This window comes from Zootoca vivipara, chromosome 15 (assembly GCF_963506605.1).
Source record: "Zootoca vivipara chromosome 15, rZooViv1.1, whole genome shotgun sequence".
NCBI lineage: Eukaryota > Metazoa > Chordata > Lepidosauria > Squamata > Lacertidae > Zootoca > Zootoca vivipara.
In genome coordinates this window covers 9,216,454-9,243,127 of record NC_083290.1, presented here as the reverse complement: position 1 = coordinate 9,243,127, position 26,674 = coordinate 9,216,454, and the positions used below count along the sequence as shown (strand labels likewise).

Below are 26,674 nucleotides of genomic sequence, written 5' to 3'. Positions count from 1 at the left end.
ACCTTATTTGCAAATGACGTCCCACCAGCAAGAAGGGAGGGTGGATAGCCTTGCCTTTTTCCTTGATAATACCCAGTTGCAAGGATTTATTCATTTTTCTGTATTGAAGAGCATTCCATCCTTTGAGAGCCGCCCCCCTTCCCCTGAAATGGTACAGCTCACACACATTCCCCAACCCCTTTAGTTGGTGTGAACTATAGGCCTGTCCTATATAGTAACTGTCTCATCTGATCTGATTCCCCTGACACCTGCCCCTCCAAGTGTGTGTGCTTGGGAGGCCAAGGGTTCTAATGCTCCTCGCAACCATGAAGCTCACTGGGTGACCTTGGCGCCAGTTGCTGCCTCCAATGTCCGCCTCACAGGGTTGTTGTGCAGGTAAAATAAAAGGGGGGGTGAACCATGTAACTAAGCTGAGCTTATTGGTAGGTGTGGGGCATAAATGTATACTACATAATTACATATTACTAGCATGTCAAAATAAATAAATAAAACCTGTCACCCAGGGTCCGAATGTGTAGCAAAGTCCAGTTGTCCTCTCCTCTGTAGGCTTGTGTCCCTATGGATGGTTCACCATAGAGTAATCAGGCTATCAGTAGCTAGTAGCAGTGTTAGAAACTCAGATATATAAGCTAATCGCCAAACAGCACCTTAAACTTAGGTTATGGTCACCACAACGGCCTTTACTTACGCTGAGATTTATTATTATTCATTTCCATATCGCTTTATATTTTAAAGAAAACAAAAAATCTCAAAGCGGTTTGCGGCACGTTAAAACATCAAACAAAATCATCCCAATGTCAAGCTTCAAGGAAAATATTTCAGATCCTTCTCTTAGTTACATTTTCCTTTCCCCATTCACCTGCATAATTTATATCAGGCATCCCCAAACTGCGGCCCTCCAGATGTTTTGGCCTACAACTCCCATGATCCCTAGCTAACAGGACCAGTGGTCGGGGAAGATGGGAATTGTAGTCCAAAACACCTGGAGGGCCGAAGTTTGGGGGTGCCTGATTTATATAGCTGCCTCAAAGAAGTGCTCTAGGAAGCCAGCATGGTTGTTGTAGTAGTTAGTGTCGGACTAGGACCTTGGGAGATCAGGGTTCAAATCCCCCCTCAGTCGTGAAGCTCTCTGGGTGACCTTGGAGTCAGTCACAGCCCCTTAGCCTACCTCACAGGGCCGTTGTAGGGGTTGACCGAGGAGGGAGGTGAACCATGTACTCCTTGGAGGAAAAGGCGGGATATAAGTGCGATAAATAAGCTATTCTGCTTGCCTGCCTGAGAAAGTCGCCAAGTTTGCATCCAGAGATCTCCATGCGGTTGCCATTTCTACTAGGCGTGATGGCTATGGCTATACTCTGCCTCTGCCGTCAGAGGCAATAAATGCTTCTGATTACCAGTTGCTGGAAGGGACCGCAGGGGAGGGGAGTTCTTTTGTGCTTGGGTCCTGCTTCCGGGCTTCCCATTGGGGCATCTAGTTGGCCACTGTAAGAGCAGGTTGCTGTAATTGCTCAGCTACTGGCAGGATCCAGTAGGGCTGTTCAGAAACCAGTAACTGCCCAGAAGCTGCTGGTCTCCCATCAGCCCCACCTGATGTGGTCAGCGGTCCTAGACAACGGGGAGTTATAGTCTTCCCAAGCCACCCCTAAGCCCTTGAGGGTGTCGTCTCGTCCAGAGGCAGTGGAATGAACCTAGAAAGAGCATTTGCTGGGTCAGGCCAAAGGCCTGATGTTAGCCACATTGGCCAGCCAGGTGACTCCTGGAAGATGCTCAGCAGGGGCACAAAGGCAAGAGTTGCCTCTGGTTGCAGGTCCTCGTCATCTGATTTTCTCGAGATACGCTGCTCTTGGCAGGAGAGGTTCTCACCTTGGGTTGTCTAGCAGCACATACTGTACTATCTCCTACACATGGAATCACAGGCACTTTCTTAGTAGAGAATGAGCTCCCCACTTTCCTTGCTTTGAGGGGTGGGGTTAGAGCTGTAGAAATTGAGTGAGGTGCCCTCAGTTCCTCCTCTTCGAGAAGAGGGCCAAAAATCAGCTGAGGGAGACAGTGGAAGGGCGTCTCATTTGTGGAATGTGAACTCAGAATAGGTGAACCAAAAGTTGACAGACCTGGTCTCTTTGTTTCTCTGGGCAATGTGAGTAACTGGAAAGAGGTAACGGAATTGTAGAGTTGTAAGGGACCACGGGGATGACCTAGTCCAGGTTTTCCCAAACTTGGGTCTCTGTTTTTGGACTACAGTTCCCATCATTCCTGACCACTGGCCCTGCCAGCTTGGGATGATGGGAGTTGTAGTCCAAAAACAGCTGGAGACCCAAGTTTGGAAAACCCTGATCTGGTCCAACCCCCTGTGATGCAGGGATCTTTTAGGCAACATGGGGCTCGAACCTATAACCCTGAAACGAAAAGTTGCATGCTCTACCAACTGAGCTGTCCCATGGCAACAGTTGTTGTCAGTGCTATTTTTCTAGGGGAGGGGAATGGTTCTGGAACTCACCATGAATGCCTCCCTTGTTCTCTTGTACAGTCATACCTCAGTTTAAGTACGCTTCGGTTTGAGTACTTTCAGTTTAAGTACTCCGCGGACCTGTCTGGAACGGATTAATCCACTTTCCATTACTTTCAATGGGAAAGTTCGCTTCAGGTTAAGTAAGTACGGACTTCCAGAACCAATTACACTCATACTTCGGGTTAAGTACGCTTCAGGTTGAGGACTCTGCGGACCCGTCTGGAACGGATTAATGCACTTTCCATTACTTTCAATGGGAAAGTTCGCTTCAGGTTAAGTACGCTTCAGGTTAAGTACAGACTTGCGGAACCAATTGTGTACTTAAACCGAGGTACCACTGCAATGGCACCCACCTGAGAGGTGCCGGAACCGAGTTCCAGATGGGGGGGAGCCATAGTTTCTGTCCTCTCTTTTGGGGGGCTCCCTTGCTCTCCTGCTTCTCATAATTGAACCAGGATGACAGAGGGGGGGATGCTTGCCCTCCAGATGTTGTGGGACTCCCATCCATGCTGGCAGTCCAGCCCAGAGGACCACAGGTTCCTACACTTGTGAAGTTTGGTGTTGATCAGAGTTTCCCACACTTGAGTTAATAGCTGGGGAAACCCAGTCAGATGGGTATTGTTGTTGTTGTTTTTATTATTATTTATTATACACCACCCACCTGGCTGGGTTGTCCCAGCCACTCCTGGCAGTTTCCAACACATACAGAAGCATAATCAAACTTCTCAATACAAGGCTGCTTGTACATACATGCGCTAAGAGGTTCACAGGTTTGGGGTGGGGGAGCCAGTTGCTCGAATCCACTCTTTCATGGGTGCTCTCTTGGGGAAACGGGTAGGTACCTATGCTATAATCACCAAGAGCCCAGGGGCTAATATTGGGGGTTCTTTGTTTATGAAACGGTTTATATCCGCTATTTCAGCTGTCCCCGAAGGGCCCTCAAGGTAGCGCACATCATCAAAATAATAAAGTGCAAAAAAAGGACGTTAAAACGGCGGCAACACCCAAATCTCTTTAGTACCCAAGAATGTAAGTTGCTGAAGGACAGGTCATTGGGTTAGAGGGTCTGTTTTGCATACAGAGGGTCCCAAATAGGGCTGGGAGAGACTTCCTGTCTGAAATACCAGAAAACCGCTGCCAGTTCAGTGTTCAGAACATAGAGGTGGATAGAGTGATGTTCTGACTTGGTAAGAGATGTTTTGTTATGTGCCAGTAAAGGCCAGGTAGGAGGGTAAGTCTAATCGCTGAAGGTTTCATTGAGAGGGCTTTGATTATGATAACTTATTTTGTGAAGAGCCAGTAGACTCTGAGAGTTCTTCCTGGTGCTGGTTTGTCGTGGGATCAGAGCTCTGCAAGTGTACTAGATCTATCTATCCATCCAAATAACATCTTCTCATCCGTATGGCAGCTATTTATTTTGTCCCATTTTATCCGCTTTTATCCTTTCTGGGGGAAACCTCATTATTTTGAAAAACCGATGTAGACCTGTAGCTGACGCCCTGCTTGCGATATCTTGGAGACCCATTTACAACCACTGTTAGAAACTTGGATATAAAAGGCGATATTGCACCTGGGTTACGGTTGCCACAAAGGAATGTCTAGGTGCCTTTTTTATTATTTTCCGTTTCACTTCTATACCGCTTTATATTTTAAAGAAAGAAAATCTCGAAGCAGTTTATAACAGATTAAAACATCAAATAGAAACAGTCCAGAATCAAAACAAATTCACGCATCAAGGAAAATATTTCAGATCTTTCTCTAAGCGACGTTTTCCTTTCCCCATATTTATTTACCTACTTAACAGAGCTGCCCCATGGCACAAGTACTCTAGGGAGCCAGGGTGGTGTAGCGGTTAGTGTCAGACCAGGACCTGGGAGATCGGGGTTCAAATCCCCACTCAACCATGAAGCTCACTGGGTGACCTTGGAGTCAGTCACAGCCCCTTAGCCTACCTCACAGGGCCGTTGTAGGAGGGATTAATTGAGGAAAGGGGGGTGAACCATGTACTCCTGGAGAAAAAGGTAGGAGATAAATGCAGTAGATAAGCTCTTCTGCTTACCTGCTTAGGAAAGCTGGAGGGGCCAGCCAGGTGGAGATGTCAGCCTCCAACCTGGCATCCAAAGATCTCCATGTGGTCGCCATTGGACCCGCGCCAGTCGCAAAACACGCCCGGAGCCTGGGGAATTTCTAACGCTGTTACAACATTAATCTCCCATCTGGAAGGCCTTTGGAGAAGCGCCATAGCTAAGCGGATAAGAGCATCTGCTTTGCATGCAGAAAGTCTTGGGTTCAGCCTCTGGCATCTCCAGGTAGGACTCAGAACGGATCTTGTCTGGAACCCTGGAGAGTTGCTGCTGGTCGATATAGCCAATGTGGAGCTAGATGGGCCATTGGCCTGACTTGGTGACGGAGGAATCATAGAATCATAGAGTTGGAAGAGACCACAAGGGCCATCCAGTCCAACCCCCTGCCAAGCAGGAAACACCATCAAAGCATTCCTGACAGATGGCTGTCAAGCCTCCGCTTAAAGACCTCCAAAGAAGGAGACTCCACCACACTTCTTGGCAGCAAGTTCCACTGTCGAACAGCTCTTACTGTCAGGAAGTTCTTCCTAATGTTTAGGTGGAATCTTCTTTCTTGAAGTTTGAATCCATTGCTCCGTGTCCGCTTCTCTGGAGCAGCAGAAAACAACCTTTCACCCTCTTCTATATGACATCCTTTCATATATTTGAACATGGCTATCATATCACCCCTTAACCTTCTCTTCTCCAGGCTAAACATACCCAGCTCCCTAAGCCGTTCCTCATAAGGCATCGTTTCCAGGCCTTTGACCATTTTGGTTGCCCTCCTCTGGACATGTTCCAGCTTGTCAGTATCCTTCTTGAACTGTGGTGCCCAGAACTGGGCACAGTACTCCAGGTAAGGTCTGACCAGAGCAGAATACAGTGGTACTATTACTTCCCTTGATTTAGATGCTATACTCCTATTGATGCAGCCCAGAATTGCATTGGCTTTTTTAGCTGCTGCATCAGAAAGATGGCAGTCGTGGCCACCCCCACCCCCCAAATGGACTGGTTGTAAGTAGCAAGGTAACCAGGTGGGAGCTGGCTGAGGGTAGGCTTAGCTTGGCCACCTGAAGGAATACTTTCTATCTTGAAATCCTGGAGAGGCAACAGGTGCCTGCCAGTGTAGACAATACTGAACTTCAGATGGACTCGGTTTAAGGCAGTTTACTGTGTTGCTAAGTCTGTGGGTTTGTTTTCTTTAGGATAATAAAGGCACCGACAGACAAAATTGCCCCCCTGTGCTCTGTTCAACAGGAGCAGCAGTCATTGCCCCCTTTGGGGCTCCTTACACCCTCTAAATGTGCATTTGGTGGCACTAGATATCCACCCAGCCTAGCAGCTTGCATTCTGCGAGTAGGAAGGCTCATAGCTCCGTTGGTAGAGTGTGGGGCTCTAAATCTCAGGGCCGTGGGTTCGAGCCCAACACTGGGCAAAAAGATGGCACTTGTGATCCCTTCCAACTCTACAATTCCATGACTCTAAGGTGTGTACCTGTACCTCTGTCAATTCTCTGTTGCCCGTATGACATTCTCTTCTTAATCATTTCCCCGTCCCTCAATCTGAGGTCTCTCAAACCCCTCTCCTTTTGGACCGAGGGCTGGGGGAAGTGTGGGGAGGCATATGGAGAAGAACCTTCACCATTCACAGTTAAATGACAGTACAGTGGTGCCTCGACTTACGCATTTAATCCGTTCCGAAGGCACCTTCGTAGGTCAAAAAATTCGTCAGTTGAAAAACGCCATTGGAAACGCGATTTCTCATAGGAATGCATTGGAAACGGAAAAATTCATAAGTCGCAGCAACCCTTATCTAAAAATTCGTAAGTCGAAAAATCCCTATCTAAAACTGCCACGGTTTCCTTTCGGATGTCGAGACAATCGTAAGCGCGCGGCCATTAGCCCCATTCGTAAGTCGAAAAATTCGGTTGTCGAGTCGTTCGTAAGTCGAGGCACCACTGTATGGATGAGCCCTATAGTTTACCCTAATTTCGGTAATCTTTTGAGCGCAGGGCTTTGCCAGTGAGTGTGTTGACTTTCTCTTTTGTAATCCTGGGCTGGTGTTTTTCCCCTATTTTTTTTAAAAAAGGAAGGGGAGGGTGTTAAGAAGGTGTTACCTGGTATTGCTGCCAGAACTTAAATTCTCTCTGTTTCTTTCCCTCTCTCCCTCCTCTAACGGAGTTGGAGCCAGAGGCTTGTACTGTACAGGGTTTAATCTGTACCAGGCTCTAATGCTGGGGCTAAGTTCTGGCGCATGTGTCCTAACAAACCATGCCCCCCCTGAGAATGTGCAGAGTGCAGCAATGTGAGGTTTCCAGAAACTTTTGAAATGAGGGGGGGGTTTTCCACTGGGCAATTTTTAGTTTGCCTTGGGGGGGGGGGAGGAATTCGGATGCTCTAAGAATGATGTAACCGAGCATGTTTAGGTTACTTGCATTTAGTAAATAAAGCTTGAAATGCAATTAATGTCTGGTGTTTTACTATGTTTTTATATGTGCTGTAAGCTGCCCAGAGTGGCTGGGGAAACCCAGCCAGATGGGCGGGCTATAAATAATAAAATTACTATTCTAGGTTGGCCTGATATTTATTTGCAGTTGGCACCTATTCATTGTTTATGAATGAACTTCTAAAACAGAACATTTTCTGCCACACATTGCTGATGCTAAGTCACAATGGGCTTGGGGAAAGTTGCAATGGGGTACGAATCTGTGTGCTCTACATGTGTATATTTTATTTTGCCAGGGAAAATAAGAATCCCGCAATCCGACTTTCAGAATCCATATTGGTGTTGTAATGTTTGTTTTCCACATGGTTGCAATTGGACTTGCGCCCGTTGCAAAACGTGCCTGGCTAATTTCTAACACTGGGCACATATGGGTTACGGTGGCCTTGCCACCCTCTCGGAAAACATCACAGCCATGTGCAGTAGCATCCTAAATAAAGCTTTGAAAGCAGTTCAGCCTCATATGAAAATTTGCTGGAGGGAAAAGTCCCAAGAAGTAGTACAGAGTTGAGTTTGGGCTGTTTGGCTCCTGTTCTAACGTAACACGGCCTACTGTTTTCTCACCTGCACAATCATTCTCTGCACCGCAGCCTATAAAATAGGTTTGATTTTGGCAGTTTTTCCTGACTCTTGCCCTGCCCTGATTTAACCGCACACTTGAATCAGCTCGTCGGTAGACCAGGAATCTTTGGGATTTTTTTTTTAATGCTGTAAAACTTTGCTGCTAAACTTTGAATGGGCAGCCCAACAGACCTGCCATGGGTAGCAAACAACTGCTACCGTGAATCTGCGCCCCCTTGCAAGTGACCATCTGTGGTATAGCTATCTCACTAGTTACGTATTATAACACTGCTTTGCTTTGCTTTGGCTTCAAGTGGGCCTGCTGAAAATCAGCCGATGGACAACGACAGGTGAAGCCACTTCAAGAGCAAAAGTGGGGGTGTAAAACATATTGTGCTTTCGGGTCTGGTAACACAGATGGGGTAGATTGCAGTGCTTCCCATTCTACAGATGGGGGAAACTGAGGCTGGAAGACGAAAGCTGCACACTTGGCTTCTCCCAGAGAGGGCACCCTGTGGTGCGGATTTGGAATAGTATTGGGCGGGGAATTATTCTGCTTTAGTTGTTCTATGATGCTTCCACACTGGGCTATTTGGAAGGGATGACAATCTCTGAGTCTTGTAAATGCACTCACAAACTCCCCTAGACTGCCACTGATTTTAAAATATTTTTAGTAGCCTGCTGAGGGGACGGTAGCCTGCATTCCGTCCTCTGCAGTCAGCTTAGAAACACGGATTAGGACCAATTCCCCACCCCTTTTTGACCACGCAGGATCGAACAAGAAGGACTAAGCGATCCATCTCTGCTAGGTTTGCACCTGAATGCAATTCCTTATCACCTGTATATTTGGCAAACTGAATGCTGATCTAGCGCATTATGACCCAAAAGCAAAGCAGTGTAATTTTGGCAGTGTTTGCCAGCATGGTGTCGGTGAGCATAATGTTCCCACTCCCCCCCTTTTTCTGGTGCATCTGAACTGCCCCCCCCCCCCGGTCATGTGGGGACCAGAGTGCCTACCTTCCCCCTCCCTCCCTTGAAAAAGAGCATAGAGCTGAAGGAGGAAGTGTGGTGCTCTGGCCCACTTCCTCTTTCAGCTCTATGTGCTTCCAGGGCTCAGATAAAATTCGTCCAGAGCCCAGATTCACCAGATCTCTTATGAAAAGTTTGTGTGCATGCATTTCATCTCTTACTTTCTTCCAACCAAGAGGCTAATGGGAGTCAAAATTGGCAACGCAGCCCGTGTTAGAAACTCGGATATGAAAAGTTAGGCGCCCAATGGCTCTAAAGTCTTCTTTTTCAAATGGTGGACTGACTGTGTTTGCTTCTCAGTTAAACATCTGCCTAGTTCAGATGGCAGCCTTGAGATAGGTTAAGAACATTGAGAACCTAAAGAAGAAAAGTCCCTTGATCCAAGGACAGTCTGCATATCCCGTACTTTTCCGTGTATAAGACTAGGGGTTTTTTACTCAAAAATGATGTTAAATACGGGGCTCGTCTTATACACAGGCAATACATTGTGGGGCCGGGTGATTGGTTGCAGCCCCCAAAATAAATATGGAATATACACATGGAAAATATACATGGAATATGCATGGAAAAAGTTGATATATTGGCCTGTTTTAACCTCTTTTTCTTAATGGTGACTGCTCCTGCTCAGTAATTCATTCTGCTTGTTCAGATATAGTATAACTCAGGGGTCAGCAAACTTTTTCAGCAGGGGGCCGGTCCACTGTCCCTCAGACCTTGTGGGGGGCCGGGCTATATTTTGAAGGGAAAAAAATGAACGAATTCCTATGCCCCACAAATAACCGAGAGATGCATTTTAAATAAAAGGACACATTCTGCTCATTTAAAAACACCAGGCAGGCCCCACAAATAACCCAGAAATGCATTTTAAATAAAAGGACACATTCTACTCATGTAAAAACATGCTGATTCCTGAGTCGTCTGTGGGCCGGATTTAGAAGGCGATTAGGCCGCATCCGGCCCCCAGGCCTTAGTTTGGGAACCCCTGGTATAACTGAATTCTACAGGATGGGGTGTTAGTGTGTGAAAACGGTCCGGATCCAATGATCCCCAGATGCCGGAGCTGCCACTTGTTCCCAAGTAGTCAAAAGCCAGGTGCAAAATGCGCTTGGCGCCTGGCTAATTTCAAACACTGGCAACCCCTAGGGGCGATGAGGAACTGGATGGACTTTGCAGCTTAGGTCAGCCATTTGACTCTGTTCCTTTTCCCACTCCCATGGCTGACATGTTTTGTATTGGATTGGGGCCTTAACACACTCCCACTTAAATCTCAGTGATATCTGCCTGAACCTGGCTGAGAATTGATACAGACCTATCCTCTGCCTGCTTTACTCAGGAAGCAAACCCCGCTGGGTTTGAGCCGCCTGGCTTCCAAGTAAGTGCATATCGTTGCAGCTTTGGAGAGAGACCAACCTTTCGTTTGAAACCCTGACCTTTAAATCCTTATACTTCTTCCCTGCACCCTGCTTCCCCAAGCCTAACCTTCCTTGCCTTATCTCCCTGCGTCTAGAGCATATAATTGTCAGCCTGTTTGACAACCTTCCCCCTAGGCCAGCTCTTAGATTGTTATTGCTGCCTTCCTTGGACTGTACTGTAGTTTATTTTTGGGGGGGGGCACTTTGCTTGCTCCGATTTGTTTAACCTCCTTAGCCTTGTCATGTCCTCTGTGCCGCTTTCAAAGCGATTCAACCCAGGTCATAATAAGGATTGTTGGGGGACATTTTTCCACTTAGGGTGAGAAGGCTCTTCGGCATCCACATTTAATTTTTTGAAAAAAAATATCAGGAAAAAAATTAATTCGCCATTCAGGGATCCCCATATTTAGCTCCCTTGAGTAAGTGTGATGATCAGACAGCTGGCCGCAGTGAGAACTTATTTGGCCCAGGAATGGAAGGCATGCTTCAGTTTCGCGTTGCAGTATGAAATATGTGGGCTCTGACTGCCACGGAAAATATAAGCCACAAATTGTGCATTTCTAAGGGAAAGGCTGTGGGTTAAACTACAGAGCCTAGGGCTTGCCGATCAGAAGGTTGGTGGTTCGAATCCCCGCAACGGGGTGAGCTCCCGTTGCTCGGTCCCTGCTCCTGCCCACCTAGCAGTTTGAAAGCACGTCAAAGTGCAAGTAGATAAATAGGTACCGCTCCAGCGGGAAGGTAAACGGCGTTTCCGTGTGCTGCTCTGGTTCACCAGAAGCTGCTTAGTCCTGCTAGCCACATGACCTGGAAGCTGTACATTGGCTCCTTCGACCAATAAAGTAAGATGAACCCCAGAGTCATCCGCGACTGGACCTAATGGTCAGGGCTCCCTTTACCTTTAAGGGAAAGGAAGACCCAGAACATTCCTGCACCACCTGTTGGGATTTCAATTTTTTTTTACATGTCAAATTCAGATATGCAAAACTCTGGTTCAGTTGGTAGAGCATAAGACTCAGGATCATGGATTGCAAGGGGGTGGACTAGTTGACCCTCGTGGTCCTTTCCAACTCCACCACTGGATGAGTCTTACCCCACAAAATCACAAAATCCAGCTTTCCATGATGTGTTTAGCCTCGGTTTTTCCACATTACCTTCTCTCTATCTGTTTGGTAAATACAAGCTCTGTACTGCTCCTGTGGCTTGTGATTTTGATTGTGTTTTCTTTTTTATTTGTATTTATGCATTTATTATAATGTTATGTTAATGAAAAGCTTTATCGACAATAATCACAAATTCATCTGAAGTCTTTAGAACTCCCACAGGGGAGAATGCAGGGTGATCTCCAACTTGTGTAGACGATACTGACATAGGAGATGTGGCTCAATCTGAGGCTGCTTCCTAGGCTTGTGTTGCTGAGTGGGGCATCACCTGCACTTCGGAACTCCCTGCCTGTTGATGCCAGGCAGGTGCTTTCACTATATTCTTTTCGGCGCCTGATCAAGACATAACCACTGGGATGGCTCAGTTGGTAGAGCAGCGTTTCTCAACCACTGTTCTGCGGCACACTAGTGTGCCGCGAGACGCTGGCTGATGTGCCGCGACGTGCGGCGACGAGAAGGGCGATTTGCATTGTCACGTGCCTGCCGGCCGCCAATAACCAGCACTAACCCGCCGGAAAGCAATATTTCTCCTCCTCTTTCCCAAAGCTCAGTGCAAACGAGCCTGGCGGCCGCCAATTCACAACACTAACCCGCCGGACGGCTTGTTAAGCCTTATTACAGGAGATTGCAACCAACACAGCAATTGGCAAGTGTTTCTTACAGTCATAATTATAGTCAATATAGGGCGGCACAGAGTTAATTTTTTTAACTTTTTTAATGGTGGTGTGCCTCGTAATTTTTTTTTACGGAACAAGTGTGCCGTGGCCCAAAAAAGGTTGAGAAACACTGTGGTAGAGCATGAGACTCTTAATCTCAAGGTCGTTACTTTGATCCTAATATTGGGCAAAAGATGCCTGCCTTGCAGGGGGTTGGACTAGGTGACCCTCGGGGTCTCTTTCAACTCTACAGTTCTGTGGTTCAAATGTCGATGAGCCAACCAGATGTTTGGAAAGCTTGTACGAGTTTTAATATGTTTGGGTATATTTTATTGTGGCTTTAACTTTCTGTATGTTTTAAATTGCGTTTGTAGAATAATTTTATTTTACCTTTCAAGTCCCCCCTCCCCATTCCCCTACAATCAAGCAGTGTATAAATTTCATGCAATAATAAAATAATAGCAGCAGCATACAAGTGGTGGAAGCTGCATTGCTCCAGATGATGCTGGACTACAGTTCCCATCATTCTCTGCCACTGGGCATGTTGGCAGGGGCTGATGGGAATTGCAGTCCAGCGACAGCCAGAGGGGGCCACAGGTATTCCCCATAGCCTTGTAAATTGAAGCACATCTCAGGGGTTCAGCACATTCTGAGCGTGCAGAAGCTCTGGGTTGGATCCCTGGAAGTTATTTCCAGTGTGTTCTTAATGTGGTGTTTGTGTAGGGGAGGCAGCGGCAGATGGTACTGGCAGAGGGTTAGGCTAGAACTCGGGAGACCAGGGTTCAAATCCCCACTCTGCCACTCTCTGGGGCCGGTATCGATCTCTCCGCCTAAACCTACCTCGCAGGGTCATTGTGGGGATTAAACCGAGATGGGGGGAGATGCATGTGTGCCACTTTGACCTCCTTCGAGGAAAAGTAGGATATACGGTAAATGTCAGAATGAATGGATGAATTTTAAGGGGGGGGGGGGGAGAGAATGGATCCGACTGGCGAGATTGCTTAGTGGGAATCTCACCTGGCAGAAAAAAGACCCGTGAGGATAACCTGAAGAGCCCATAGCTGACATCGCCAGCCCCGGCACCCTCCAAACTACAACTCCCATAAGCCCCGAGGTGCAGCTGGGACTTGTAGCCCACATGCATATGGAGGGCACTTGCTTGGAGAAGCGAGAGTGTTGCTCACTAGGCGGAGCATCCTCTTTGCGGGCAGGAGGTCGCGGGTTCAATTCCTGACCGAGAGAGTCTCCCTGCCTCCCTGGAAACCTGGAGAGCTGCTGCCAGCCAGAGTGGACAGTGCTGATCTCAGATGGACCTAGTGGCCTCACTCTGGTCCCCGGCAGCTTCCCTGCTGTTTGCAGAGTTTATAATCTGAGGAGGAGGCTGGGAAATCGGGGGGGGGGGGGAGGGAGGAAAGGAAAGCAGAAGGATTCTAGTTAAAATTTTGGAAGGGGTGACTTTGAGATTTCATATGTGCCAGGTTTTTTTTTTCGGGGGGGGGGCTGACATGGAGAGTCTGCATCCCAAACTCGTCCTACCAGGGCTACTTCTGTGCCCTCTGCAGCTGGTTCCTCCGTCTCCTTCTGTTCTCTCTCTCTCTCCCCCCCCCCAGCTTCCGCCACCTCCTTCAAGGTGACCTTCAGAGGGGTACAGGCTTCGCCCAGCCAATCGGAGCAGAGTGGGAGGGCCTTCCTCCCCTCTACCACCCCTCCTCTCTTTGTTTAAGATCACAGGATCCTTTAAGGTACCCTCTTCCCCCCCCCTCTCCACCTTTTTATCGAGGGGTGGGAACGCAACACACACACCCCACACACCCTGATTTCTGCCGTCTCCCCTCTTCAAGAGGGAGTCCAAAATTAACTGTATCCTTTTTAAACGTGGTGTGTGCGCACGTGGTTTTATAGAAGTCTCATCTGAGGCATAGGAAGCGGAAGAGTCCCCGGGGGAATCCAGTTGTCCTTCAGCGTTGGTTGGAAAGGGGATTCCCCCCCCCTTCCCAGTCTGAGATGGCCTCCCCCCCTCCCCAAGCATGCACGTGGCTGCAATTGGCAGTTCTGTAGCTGCTCCCACATTCCTGCAATATTTTTAAAGAGGCAGGCACCCTTTTCCTTCCCTCACATAGCAGGCTTAAGGTAGCAACAGGAGCCTGTTGCAAACAGGGGTTTTGCAGGGAAGGAGCATAGGGTAGGTGGTCCCACTTGCATGCAAAGGGTCCTGTGTTCAATCCTCCAGGGGTCTTGGAGTGACCTCTGAAACTTTGCCCAACAGTGTAACTGTAAACAGTATTGAGCTAGGAGCAATTGCTTGTCTTTGGATATGGCAGCTTCCTAACATTCCTTTAGTTATTTGCTCATAGAATCGTAGAGTTTGGAAGGGACCATGAGGGTCATCTAGTCCAACCCCCTGCAATACAGGAATCGTTTGCCCAACATGGGGCTCGAACTCATGACCCAAATACAGTGGAACCTCGGGTTGTGGACGTAATCCATGACAGTCTGCAACCCACAGCGTTCGTAACCTCCAGCGCTGCGCCTGCGCGTGACGCAATTTAGCGCTTCTGCGCATGCGTGAGCGGCGAAACCCGGAAGTAAACCTTTCCGGTACTTCCGGGTTTCCCTTGGTCTGTAACCTGAAAACGCATAACCTGAAGCGTCTGTAACCTGAGGTACCACTGTATTCGTGCTGTACTGGCTGAGCTATTCAGGTTGTCGTCTCAAGAAGGGCAGTAGTGATAGTTGCGTGAATAATAATTTGTATATATGGTGCCTTCGGTGTGCATGGTGGTTTATGCAGAGTATAAGAAGGCAGGTCTCTGCCCACAAGGAGCTTCCAGTTACAATGATTAAGTGGTGGGCTTGGAGTGCTGCTTGAGTTAAAATGTGAAATTCATTCCAGATCTCCTGGGATGAACTGGAAGGGTCGGTATGGAGAAGAATAGTTCTGACTTACGAAGAATTTTTGATGCATCTTTTTAAGATGATGGACATGCACTTATTTCTGCAGCCGGTGGCATCTGAAGGGAGGTAATCCCTTTGTGTATGTATAAGCGAAATGGCAACTTAGGCCTAGGTTAGTCGCCATAGCAGAATGTCGATTTGCCAGGGGTTTGGGCTCGATGCCCCTCAGGATCCCTTCCAACTCTACGATTCTACATTTCCGTGATCTCGAGTACATTGCTTGGCTGTAGCTTGCGTTTGCAATTCACTTGTCCCCAATATGCAAGAAGGAGAAACTCACACAGTGGAAGTGGAAATGGTTATTAACTCTGGTCTTCTAAACTGGCTTGATGGAGATGTCAGTCGCCAGCCTGACGCCCAGAAATCTCCACGTAGTCACAATTGGACGTGAGCCAGGGGCAAAAGGTGCCTGGCACCCAACAAATTCCTAACACTGTTTCCGAACTGCGACTCTCTTCATCTGTGGCCAGTGGCTTTGCTTGCTGGAGCTGGTGGTAGCCCAGAACATTGGCAGGTTCAAAGTTTTCCCCACATCTGAATTGCTGCTTCTCTCTTGTTTGAGACTGTAAGCTCCTCGAGGCAGGCTGCTAGACCCCAGCAAACCATCCTGCGCACGTCTGCCATTATGTTACGAGAGACTGTGTGTGCATAGAATATAAAGTCATCTCCCACCCCCGGTTGCTTCCTTCTTCCCACCCTCTGAAAACCAGTATGCTTAACACACTTAACTTCCCTGTATCGAGTTGTCGGAGGCTCTCCCCATAGGGTGGAACAAGGTGGGAATTCCTTGTAAGGCTGAAAAAATGGCTTCTGCAGGCTTCCATCCATTCCAGGGTTTGGCGACGGCAGTGCCAGGGTTCAGAGATCGCGCTCTCTTAGGCATCTGTTTCTGCCTCGACTTGTTTAAAAACCGGTTCTTGTGTGCCAGGGCTGCCTGCAAGGGGAGTCTGCCAAAATTTGCCAGAGCCTTTCTGTGTCTACATTGGTGGGAACTGTTGCTAGAGCATGCCTCCTTCTCTCAACGGTGTTTGGGAAGTACATAACCTCTATAATAATAATAATAATAATTTATTATTTATACCCCGCCCATCTGGCCGGGTTCCCCCAGCCACTCTGGGCGGCTTCCAACAAAACACTAAAATACAGAAATCCATCAAACATTAAAAGCTTCCCTAAACAGGGCTGCCTTGAGATGCCTTCTAAAGGTCTGGTAATTGTTGTTCTCTTTGACCTCTAGTGGGAGGGCATTCCACAGGGTGGGTGCCACTACCGAGAAGGCCCTCTGCCTGGTTCCCTGTAACTTGGCTTCTCGTAGCGAGGGAACCGCCAGAAGGCCCTCGGAGCTGGACCTCAGTGTCCGGGCAGAACGATGGGGGTGGAGACGCTCCTTCAGGTATACCGGACCGAGGCCGTTTAGGGCTTTAAAGGTCAACACCAACGCTTTGTATTGTGCTCGGAAATGTACTGGGAGCCAATGTAGATCTTTCAGGACCGGTGTTATGTGGTCTCGGCGGCCGCTCCTAGTCACCAGTCTAGCTGCCGCATTCTGGATTAGTTGTAGTTTCCGGGTCACCTTCAAAGGTAGCCCCACGTATAGCGCATTGCAGTAGTCCAAGCGAGAGATAACTAGAGCATGCACCACTCTGGAGAGACAGTCTGCAGGCAGATAGGGTCTCAGCCTGCGTACCAGATGGAGCTGATAAACAGCTGCCCTGGACACAGAGTTGACCTGTGCCTCCATGGACAGCTGTGAGTCTAAAATGACGCCCAGGCTGCGCACCTGGTCTTTCAGGGGCACAGTTACCCCATTCAGGACCAGGGAGTCCTCCACACCCGCCCGCCTCCTGTCCCCCACAAACAGTACTTCTGTCTTGTCAGGATTCAATCTCAATCTGTTAGCCTGTCTGCATTTGCCTGCTTGATGAATCTGGTTTGGCTAGTGGGTGTTTTGGTTGGTAGACTGCTATGGCAGTGGGGAGTGTGCCTTCCCTTACCAAGAGTGTAAGTAGACCCTGCTGGATCAGGCCTTTTGTGGGAGGCTCCCACAAACCAGTGCATTTTTTTTCTTCCCCTGAACAATGTTTGAAATTAGCCAGGCGCATTTTGCACATGGCTATCAAGCACATCAGCAACTTAAAAAGCAGAGACATCACCTGCCGACAAAGGTCCATATAGTTAAAGCTATGGTTTTCCCAGTAGTGATGTATGGAAGTGAGAGCTGGACCATAAAGAAGGCTGATCGCCAAAGAATTGATGCTTCTGAATTATGGTGCTGGAGGAGACTCTTGAGAGTCCCATGGACTGCAAGAAGATCAAACCTATCCATTCTGAAGGAAATCAGCCCTGAGTGCTCAGTGGAAGGACAGATCGTGAAGCTGAGGCTCCAATACTTTGCCCACCTCATGAGAAGAGAAGACTCCCTGGAAAAGACCCTGATGTTGGGAAAGATTGAGGGCACAAGGAGAAGGGGACAACAGAGGACGAGATGGTTGGACAGTATTCTTGAAGCTACGAACATGAGTTTGACCAAACTGCGGGAGGCAGTGGAAGACAGGAGTGCCTGATGTGCTCTGGTCCATGGGGTCACGAAGAGTCGGACACGACTAAACAACAACAACAATCAACCACTTTGCAACCAAGTGAAGGTGCCTAAGTGCCAGGGTGGCCCAGCCTGATATCTCCACCGAGAGGTGCGTGCCTGGGGATCACTGGATCTTGACTGTTTTGACACACTCATGTCGCATCACTTCTCTGAGTTATATTTTATGTGCACAATTGGAATGAATTTCAGGAACCAAAATGCTTTTTCTGTGCCGCCTGAGCAGGAGCAGTCAGCACTAAGAAAAAGAGTTAGGAATAAACCAATATATATATATATATGGACTGTCCCTGGATCAAATTACTTTTTTTGTCACCTGAACTAGCCAAATTTTTTACTGAGAATCCATCAGTCAGTCCATCATTCGAAAAATAAGACTTCAGAGCTGTCTTACTCCAAAATGGCAACTAGACATTCAGTTTTGGCGACTGTAACCTTGATTTAAGGGGCTATTTGGCGCCTAGCTTATATATCTGAGTTTCTAGCACTCCTGAATCTTCCAACTTTCATGGGATGTCTCCAGTTTCTAGTGCTGTGAGAGAGGGGAAGAAACTTATCTCTGTCTGCTTTCTAAACACGATATATAATTTTCTACACCTCTGTCACATCTGCTTCTATGCACATTTTCTCTAAACTATAAAGCCCCACACATTGTGAACTTTCCTCGTTGGGGAGTTGCTCTTTTTTTAAAAAAAAATCTGTTTCCAATTCTACAGTACCCTTTTTTAGGCGAGGCGGCCAGAACTGTACACAGTATTCAGAGTATGGCCACCTCATCGATTGGTATAATAGCGTTATGATAATGGGCAGTTTCATTTTCAGTTCTTTCCCTAGTGATCCCTAGCATGGAATTGGCCTTTTTCATAGCTCTTGGCACCTTCATTGAGCTCCCCACTGCAACTCCTGAGATTCCTGCGTTGTGGGGGTTGGACTAGATGCCTCTTGGGGTCCCTTCCAACTCCATGGCTCCAAAGTTTCGTTGGTGGGTTCTGCTAATAACTTGGTGCCAACAGTGATGTTAAAAAAACCCGGCAGGATTGCGGAGGAAGCTATTAAAACTGAGTACCTGCAGATTTACAGTTCACCCCTCTCTAGAAAGCATGCACAGATTTTAATATATTTCCTAGGCTTCCTTATACAGTAAGACCTTTTCAATGTGGTTTTAAAGCATAGTGCAATATATTATAAAATGCACCAATAACAATTTTCAATGTATTCTACATCTTTTTTTTTTAAGCCCTTTAAAAGCATTCCTTCTTGGTCCTGCTAAAATAGAAACATCAAACTACTGCAAACTTGCTGAAATCCAAATGAATATGACAGTAACAGTTTTACAAAGCCAGCAGCGTTCTTCATTGCAGCTCAGCACAAACAACCGCGTCTTCGTGGTTCCTTTCAGGTTTGCACTCTGAAGTTTAAACCCCCTTTTATTCTCACAAGTACTCTGTGAGGTAAGGGACCCAGGGGCTTGCCGATCAGAAGGTCGGCGGTTCGAATCCCCGCGACGGGGTGAGCTCCCATTGCTCGGTCCCAGCTCCTGCCAACCTAGCAGTTCGAAAGCACGTCAAAGTGCAAGTAGATAAATAGGTACCGCTACAGCATCGGCTCCCTCGGCCAATAACGCAAGATGAGCGACACAACTCCAGAGCCGGTCACGACTGGACCTAATGGTCAGAGGTCCCTTTACCTTTACCCTGTGATTGGCCGAGGGAGCCGGCGTATAGCTTCCAGGTCATGTGGCCAGCATGACAAAGCCGCTTCTGGCAAACCAGAGCAGCGCATGGAAACGCCGTTTACCTTCCCGCTGTAGCGGTTCCTATTTATCTACTTGCATTTTGACGTGCTTTCGAACTGCTAGGTTGGCAGGAGCTGGGACCGAGCAACGGGAGCTTACCCCGTCACAGGGATTCGAACCGCCGACCTTCTGATCAGCAAGCCCTAGGCTCAGTGGTTTAACCACAGCGCCACCTGGGTCCCTACCCTGTGAGGTAGAAGATGCTAAAAGATGGTGGCTGGCATGACATCCCTCAGGGATCTTCTCTGCTGTGGAAGTCCTTGTGGAAATTCGCAGAATAGAATGATAGAGTTGGAAGGGACCACAAGAGTCATTTAGTCCAGCCCCTTGCAATGCAGGATTTTTTTTTGCCCCAAGTGGGGCTGGAACCTACAACCCCAAGATGAAGAGTCACATGCTCTTATCAATTGAGCTATCCCTCCAATCCTTATCCAGTATTCTGACCGGTGCACCACGATGCTGCTTATTTCTCAAAATGCTGCACGGCTCCATAAGAATGCACGAATAACATATTTCTGTAAACCAAGAAAATCCTTAATTAAAAAAAAAAATCGACAGCTTTCGTTTCCAGTTCCTTTCCTCCTTAAAAAACATTGTGAAGGAAGTTATGTGATACATGTACTTGTGTCGTAAAACGTTTATAGCTTTCCCATATAACTTCTAACTTATTACAGTACCGAAAGCCTATTAAGTGTTCTTGAATCCTTTCCTAACAATAATAAATGTCAGTGTAGCAACTCCTGGATATTGGAGGTCCTTTTTCCTTACGAAGCGTGTAATAAGGCTCCCTGTGTACTTTTGACTCACCTAGTAAGTGAATCCTCAGGTGGGAAACTTTCCATCCTGGAATTCCCTAGAAAACTCTAATCACTGGTCCCTTGTGGGGGCTGTGTTGGCTACCCAGAACCGTGGGTGGAAGTTGCAGCTGCAACATCTGGAAGGACAAAAGGTCTCTGCACCTCTTTTACGGGACCGAACCCGGGAAGCCTGGTGCCTAAACATATAAGCAAAACATGTACAAACTGGTATGGTGCTGGATTCGCAGGTGTAGCGCACCTGGTTGTGCATGTGCCACTGAAGTTGCCAATAATGTGCTCTCTGGGGTTTTTTGAGCTACATCTGTATCTTCCGTCGGAAGCAGCCTTAGAAACTCAGGTATATAATATAATCACCAAATGGCATTTTAAACCTTAAGATGCGGTTGCCACAATGGAATGTCTTTTTTGCAATGGGATGATTGATGATGATGATTCCATTTCTTTTTTATATTTAAGAAATAAATAAATCTCAAAGCGGTTTGCACCACATTGAAACATCAGTTAAAATAAGCTGGAATAAAACAAAAGGAAAATATTTCAGAGCCTTCTCCAAGTGGTGTTTTGCTTTCCCCGGTCGCCAACCTGGCATTTCCAGAGATCTCCCGCGTGGTTGCAATTGTGCCCTGGGTGCCTGGCTTACTTCTAACACTGGTGCCCTGAAATCTACACAGCAAATTGAACATTGCTCTTGGGGCATGGCCATTGCTCCTTCCACACATACCCCCAACCCCCCCAAAAAGATTTCTGGGAACCATAGTGTGAGTGAGGTGCTGAAGATTCTTCCCCTACAGACCCTCTCTTTGTGTTCTTGGATGCCCGTGTAAAGAGGCCCTCTCGTGACTCAAAAGTGGGTGGAGCTAATTTTGCATCGTGGGATGTAGGCGGGGCTTTGTTGTGCACTGTGCAGAGCGCGGGGGGGGCGCTATATTTTCTGAATTGTTCTTCCAGGAGGTAGGGTTGTTTTGCTGCAGGACTGGGGGTATGGTTGCTGTGCTGGGTCACATTTGAATCTATGACTGGCTCAACCCTCCCGTTTTAATAATTTGGCGTTGAATGGCTGGCTTAATTCTTCAGCGGCCTGGTATATCTCCGTGGGAACCACCCTCCTTACCCGTACATGTATGCGCGGAGATCCTTTTAAGTTGCCGGAATGTGCAGCTACATGTTTTTTTTTAAAAAAAATTGCGTAACGCAAAATTGCACTTATTACCTTGCAAGGAAGGAGGCTGCCTTTGACCAGCCCAGAAGAGAAAGAGATCCAGTTACGGGAGACGACTTCCCTGTTTTCTGTTCTCCATCCCCCACCCTGACCAGTCTCATGAGCCATCTGGGGTGACCAGTAACACTGGTTTTTCTGCTTCTCGAGTGCTGAGGAATGAGACGGGCTTCAAATCAGCCCGCTCAGCAAAAAGCGTTAGGTCTTGTGTGTGTGTGTGTGTGTGTGTGTGTGTGTGTGTGTGTTCAGTAAGTGCTTGGGAAAAGTGGGCCACTGAGACCAGTCTGCGCCTGGCCAAAGTTTGTGGCACCCTGACCGCCAGTGGTAGTTTGCCGATAAGTTTAGCAACCATGCCTTGTAGGGCCCAGCTACATACTACCCATGTGAAATCAATATTAAATTCCATGTCAGTGCTCAGGGTTTAATAGGAAGCTGGTCAGTATAGTTAATAATAATAAAAAGGTAAAGGACCCCTGGACGGTCAAGTCCAGTCAAATGGGGTTGCGGCGCTCAGCTCGCTTTCAGGCCGAGGGAGCCGGCATTTGTCCACAGACAGCTTTCCGGGTCATGTGGCCAGCATGACCAAACTGCTTCTGGTGCAACGGAACACCATGATGAAAGCCAGAGCGCACAGAAATGCTGTTTAGCTTCCTGCCACAGTGGTACCTATTTATAGTATAGGTTAGTTAGCATAGTATACCGTGTTTCTCATATTATAAGACACGTCTTATATTTATTTTTTCCTCAAAAAAACACACTATGTCTTATTTTCAAGGGATGTCTTATTTTTTTTCCTCCTCCTCCTGCCGCGGCCGGCATTGCTGCTGTGCCTATCACTATGTCTTATTTTCGGGGTATGGCTTATATTCCTTGAATGCTTAAAAATCCTGCTATGGCTTATTTTATGGGTATGTCTTAAAATATGAGAAACAGGGTAGTTTGGCCTACTTATACCTGGTTATTACAGTTACAGGTAGGTAGCCGTGTTGGTCTGAGTCGAAGCAAAATAAGAAAATTCCTTAGTAGCACCTTAAAGACCAACTAAGTTTATATTTTGGTATGAGCTTTCGTGTGCATGCACACTTCCTCAGATACACTAGAAACAGAAGTGTCAGACCCTATATATATACAGAGGGTGGTGGGTGGGAATGGGAGATGGGCTGATGGGAGTGGTAAACCTGTAGATGGGTGTTAATGGCTGCTGATGGCTGCAATTAGTCCTGGGCTGAGGTGCTAAAGGAAGCTTGATCATACCAAAATATAAACTTAGTTGGTCTTTAAGGTGCTACTAAGGAATTTTCTTATTCTGGTTATTACAGTTCACTTGCGAGTTTGCCTTACCCTTCATGGGCCCACTAGACCGCTTTGATTGGCGGAATTGGCACCACCACAGGTGAAGCATGAGGCCCCTTCCTCAGTTGTAAGAACACGGCAGCGCTTGCCCTTTGGGACTCCCTGCCTCTTGAGGTCGAGCCCTCGATGTTCTCTTTCCGGTGCCTGCTGAGAACATTCCTGCTTAGAAATGCCTACCCAGGCGCTTTGGAAAGCTGAGGTCCTTTTAACCTATGTAGTATTTCAACTTCCGTATGCTTTAAAGTAGGGTTGCAAATCTCTCTTGATTTAATTGTTTTATCTTTCTCTAAATCGCTCGGAGGCGGAGTTTTTTAAGGGGGGGGAACCCCAATCAAGCAGTGTATAAATTTTATTCAACAAATAAATATGTAGCTCAGCATTGTCCACAACAAGGTTTCAGGCAAATGGCTGTGATCACCCCCCTGTCTTCTGCCCTGCTCTCCACCATACGTACTGCAAGAGCAGCCAGCAACTCAACAATGTTTATTGTTCTTATGGGGCAAGTGTTTTTGTAGACTTTCCTAGTACGCTCATGAACTGAATGCATGGTTCCTAGGTAACTAAGAAGGCGTCGTTTTCTGTATTTGCCGCATGCGGTGCTGTTTCTCTTCCCCTGCAGATCACCTTCTGCCGAAAACCACGTTGCTGTCCGCTGCAGCGGGGTTACATAACTTAACATAATTAACGAGGAAGATTGCATCATTCCACCCCACTGATTTTGGTTCAAAGGCTGCACAATTCAAATGGGAGGCGTGTGTGGGTGTGGGTGTGTAATCGATCACGTACCATTTGCTGACTGAACACAACAGCGGCAACATAGAATCCCACCTGCAATTGCTGGGTTGTTTCTGTTCTGGACAAATAAGTACGGGCCATTTCTGCTCCCTTTTTCGTCAGCGTTCTCCAACGTCTCTAGTGGCTGCTGGTTGGGGGTGCCAACATGGAGCTTTCTTCCCTGTTGAGGCTCAGATAATGCCTATTAAGAAACCTTTCCTAGGAAGACTGCAAAGCCGCCATTGTTCTTCGGAGCATGAGAACCAAACTTCTTGCCAAGAAGTGCCAGCGTGGATGAGCCGATTCCCAGTTAACTCTTTTTTCTTTCTCTTTCTCTATACTCCCCCCTTTTAAAGTAGTAGTAAAGTATTCCCCGCTCAACTCTCCCAAGTTTTTAAGCGTTTCTGTCTCCTGCTAATCTTGCTTGTCAGTCCTGGGAATGTGGGGTTGCCTCCAATGTTGATCGGCGACCAGGGTGGATTTGATTTAAATCAAACTGATTTAAATCACGATTTAAATCACTAGTCAGTAAGGCTTGATTTAAATCATAGTTTTCTACATAAAGACTAATTATTGCTGGTATAACTTTAATAGGCAAGTAGATGAAGATTTTTAGAATAACAACTTTTCATATTACAGTTTTTTATCTCCAGTTTAATAGGTTAATCATTCATATTTGGAAGACTTTACTGTTGTACTTAGGAAGGAGAAAAATAAACATTACCTTAATAATAACAATTTAAATAGATTTATTTAACTGAAACAATAACATAGCATATGTTATTTGCTTAAACAAACATCCATGTTTGTTAACTAATTTGGCTAAACAAAAAAATATATATATAGTTTAAGAAACTTAGACTGTCAGCCCAGCCTACACATGAAAAACTTAAATACTGTCCACTCCAAACAATCAGAAAATATTGTTTCTATTCTTTTCACTGAACTTCTTGAAACTTAGCACTGAAGGGGTTGTTTCTGTATTCATAGGTTTGTAGAACAATAGGATTAAGGTCTTTTTCTCAACTCTGTTCACGTTATAACATTTTCGCTGTGAAGAAGAGGCATGTGATCTCTGTTGAGTCAAATTCAGTTTTGAGAACTGCAAAAGTAAACCAAGCATCTGTGATAATATCTTGTAGGCAGAGAAACTGCCCAATAATCTTACAAAAACCTCTGGAAGAGCATGACATTGTGAATGGATTAATGGAATTTATTTACCCCAAAAATTAAACATATACAACCTTATTCTACATAATAAAAAAAACTAATCTTTATTTCATGATGGAATAACCTTTGGATGGTAATATATTTTCCTCAAAAAGCATTTTATTTAAAAAAATCCAATTTAAATTTTAAAAAATCCTTTTTTTAAAAAAACCATTGATTTTTATCCACCCTGGTGTGGTGGTTCCCCCACAGCTCTGATGCAAGGCTTATAATGCCTAGGAGCCATGCATGCATTCAGTGTTGTGGGCCCTAGACCTGTGGAACTCTCCGCCACCAGATTGTATTAGAAGACAGGTACCCTCCCTGCTGAACTTCAGGCGCACAACGAATGCCCGTATTTCCACAGGCGTTTTAAGGTAGCGTCCGAGTTTAAGTTCAGTTTTATGATGAATGTTTGTTTTGTCCTCTGCACGGTGCGTAGAAATGCTCGTGATTAAGCGGTAATTAAGTACCTTAAAATAAAAACTTAAAACTAATACTTTTAGCTCCTGTTTCAATTGGGGGGTGGGGGTGGCTGTACTTGTTCTCGGTGTTGACTGATCCAGAATAGCTGTTGCATCCCGTTTTCATATTTGCAATTGGTAATGCCAACTAGGAACGTGAGAAGCTGAACTATACCGAGTCAGAAAAGTGTTTGTGTGTGTGTTTTATGTGTACCGAGTCAGACCATTGCTCCATCTGCACCAGTGTGGCGTTATGGATATAGTGTTAGTCTAGGACCTGGGAGACCAGGGTTCGAATCCCCACTCAGCCATGAAGCTCACTGGGTGACCTTGGAGTCAGTCACCTTCTCTTAGCCTAACCTACCTCACAGGGTGGTTGCGAGGATGAAAGGGGTGGGTGGGAAGGAACCACGTACACCACCTTGAGCTCCTTGGAAGATAAAGGTGCTATATAAATGTAAGAAATAAATAAATTCTCGCTTAGTATTGTCTGCAGTGACTGCCAACATCTTTCCAGGGTTTCCAACACAAGGTCTCTCCCAGCCCTCCCTGCATATTATACTCACTGAGCTGTAGTTCCTCCCCTCTTGGGTCTTGATCCAGCGACGCTTTTGCTATGTTTGCTATGTTCAGGAAAGGCTTCGGGTGCACCTTTTCCTGCGCAGAGAATTATTATTACTTGGGAGTTAGCTAGTTATTGTTACGGTTCTCGACCAGCATACACATATACCGGTATACGTAAAGGTAAAGGGACCCCTGATCATTAGGTCCAGTCATGACCGACTCTGGGGTTGCGCGCTCATCTCGCATTATTGGCCGAGGGAGCCGGCGTATAGTTTCCAGGTCATGTGGCCAGCATGACAAAGCCACTTCTGGCGAACCAGAACAGCACACGGAAACGCCGTTTACCTTCCCGCTGTAGCGGTTCCTATTTATCTACTTGCATTTTGATGTGCTTTCGAACTGCTAGGTTGGCAGGAGCTGGGACCGAGCAACGGGAGCTCACCCCGCCACAGGGATTTGGACCGCTGACCTTCTGATCAGCAAGCCCTAGGCTCAGTGGTTTAAAAATATAAGCAATAAATATAAACTTTAACCATTATAAAAATTATTAGATAAAAGAAGGGTATCACTACTTGGGAGGGTACAGCAAATGGTAGCACTGGATCACCTTTGGCTCTGTCCTGAAATTTTATGGGCGATCTGGCTGCGACATCTGTCATTGATTGCCAGGGTTGATTCGGCTGATCTGGCTGGCTAGGCGGGTGTCCCCCTTCCTCCCTCAACGCTCCATGTGCGTCCCTCCCGAAGCTGCGCGCTTGGTGGAAGAGGACGACCATCCCAGATAGGAGAATTACTTGGAATATTTCGGGGGGGGGGGGGGTGAGAAAGAGAGCATTCCATCACATGAATCATAGAATCACAGAATTGTTGAGTTGGAAGGGAGCCCCAGGGTCATCTAGTCCCCCCCACACACACACACACACCGCAGTGTGAGTCCTTAATGTGCTGCCTGAAGCATTGAGGATTCCAGACTAGGGATGTTGGAGAATGCCAACAAAACCAGAAACTGGTCTAGAAACTGCTGGTGATTTCTTC

General features: G+C 46.9%; 1 protein-coding gene across 1 annotated transcript in view; it reads left to right on the top strand.

Annotated features, from left to right (window-relative positions):
- CLUH (clustered mitochondria homolog) overlaps window positions 1-26,674 on the top strand; it is an 85,513-nt gene that overhangs the window by 1,880 nt on the left and 56,959 nt on the right. The window lies entirely within an intron of this gene.